The sequence below is a fragment of the Aplysia californica genome, unplaced genomic scaffold (assembly GCF_000002075.1).
Source record: "Aplysia californica isolate F4 #8 unplaced genomic scaffold, AplCal3.0 scaffold00191, whole genome shotgun sequence".
In the NCBI taxonomy this organism is placed as follows: Eukaryota; Metazoa; Mollusca; class Gastropoda; order Aplysiida; family Aplysiidae; genus Aplysia; species Aplysia californica.
This window is the reverse complement of record NW_004797461.1, coordinates 1113585-1115797: the sequence shown is the minus strand read 5'-3', so window position 1 is coordinate 1115797 and position 2213 is coordinate 1113585. Positions and strand designations below refer to the sequence as shown.

Genomic DNA, 2213 nt, shown 5'->3' with positions numbered 1-2213 from the left:
CCCGCCCCTGTTGCGTTCTTTATCAATCCAGCCTTTTCTCCGCAACTGAACCCACGGACAACCCAGCTAAGTCCTGTACCATGCCAGTGAAAGAAATGCTATTGTACTCACTTTAAGATAACGGCTTTCATACTTTGAATTTCGATTTTCTCCGCTTTTATCAACTTTGACTTATTATCTGTTGTTGTTGTTGTTGTTGTTGTTGTTGTTGTTGTTGTTGTTGTTGTTGTTGTTTTACACTGCGCTGGAGTCTTCATAGTATTTATTTTTTCAAACAGCATTTTTGGCAAATGACGGTACACATTCTGGGCAATGTTTCCCTTATGACATCTTTTGAGTGGACAGGTACATCAAAGAAACAGTAATTTTTTATTTGAATTTGTACTCAAACTCAACTTCAAGATTCAGTTGAGAAAAATGTCCAAGAAAGCGATATCATGTCATGCTTTAGACTGACTATAATAATCTGTTTTAGAATCCGCCACGTGTTAGATATTATCTAAATACATCATGTAGATCTCATATCTAGGCCTACAGAAATACAGAACAGACAGAACAAAACAGACAGAACAAAACAGACAGTCAGACAGACAGACAGACAGACAGACAGACAGACAGACAGACAGACAGACAGACAGACAGACAGACAGACAGACAGACAGACAGACAGACAGAATTTATATAGAAGGGAAGACAGAAAACATAACACACATTGTACATACATGTATAAAAATAAGCATACCTTTAGGCAGGCTACGAACGTAAAAAGAGAGACAATGAGGAGGAAATGGAGGGGGGGGGGGGGAGTGGAGAGACAAGAAGAAGAAGTGGCAGGATTAAAACAAAGCAGAGAGAATGAAACCCACCGTGTGGTCAAAGAAACACTGCTAGACTCCAATCGCAGATCAAGTGTAATTTGGAAAGACAGACATGTCTTATAATAATTACAGGAAAAAAAAAGGCAATCATTTTCAAGGGAAAGAGCCATTAAAATAAGCCAGGAAAATAGTTTTGCATCGATTACCTCCCTTTATATCATACCCTGGCCTGTTTGTGACAAGCTTTTGGGATATCTCAACATTAAATTTTATTGTGATAAACCAAAAACCTCTGATAAAATATACTTATGCAATATCATTTCAGTTATGATATATGAATCATATATCCAAGAGTTCCATTCTCACGTTTTCCTGTTTTTGGATTTAGGTATTTATCAATGTCGCTTGAGATCGGAGGTTGTTTAAATAGAATAGATGGAATATAGAACTGTTCTTTGCTGTACTGAACTGATTCCGGTTTCTAAAAAAATATAGTTACCAACCTGAGCTGCAAGGGATGAAACGTCCCATACGAAGAGAGACCCCAAGTTTCGGCGTGCGATAAAGAAGAATAAATTTCTAATGCCCGCAAATATGAGAGGTGATGGTAGTAGCCTAGTGGTGGTTGTAGCTTGTGTGTGTGTGTGTGTGTGTGTGTGTGTGTGTGTGTGTGTGTGTGAGTTATAAATTTCTCGACAATTACAATCTAGAATCTAGATCTAGATCTAGATATCTAGATTAGATCTACAGGAAAAAATGTTGAATGTTGAATAATTTTTTTTTCAGGCGTTAAGGGGAGGGAAGAAAAACCAAATCAGTGCATGTCAATAATACATTGTACACGTATTTACAAAATAGTATATTATCATACATCCCGAAGAAGAAGAAGTAATGTACCTTACAAGAAAAAAAAGACTAATTATATCAAATTATTTCCCTTGACAACGGTTGTCCTGTAGCGATGGATAGGGGAAGCAACTCTTTAAAATATTTGTCTAACATATCAATCGATCTTATTTCTTCAATATATTGTATACTTCTTTTTCAACGTCTTAACTTTAGGAGAAATGTGATGCTTTTCTGTTAATATAAAATTCGTCTGTTTTAAAGGTTATGCTGAATTTTTAATGAAGTTCAACGATTTTCTAAAAATGTCCTTAATAACCAAAATTTAACCCGTACCACATCCAGGTGGGTATATAAAATGACTATAACCTCCGTCTCTCGTACTGTTCACGCAGTACATATACTAAAATTGGAACGATACAGAGAAGATTAGCATGGCCCCTGCGCAAGGATGACACGCAAATTCGTGAAGCGTTCCATATTTTTTTTTACTTGTGTCTGAGATCAGCTTATTATGTTGACGTTCGGATGGTAACCTGGTGCTGATTC

At 36.6% G+C, this 2213-nt stretch overlaps 1 non-coding gene across 1 annotated transcript; it reads left to right on the top strand.

The window, feature by feature from the left end:
- Positions 1-2044: 2044 nt before the first annotated feature.
- On the top strand, positions 2045-2150 carry LOC118477717. The gene has a single exon (XR_004858566.1). It is a non-coding gene; the product is annotated as a U6 spliceosomal RNA (small nuclear RNA).
- The last annotated feature ends 63 nt before the right edge of the window (positions 2151-2213 follow it).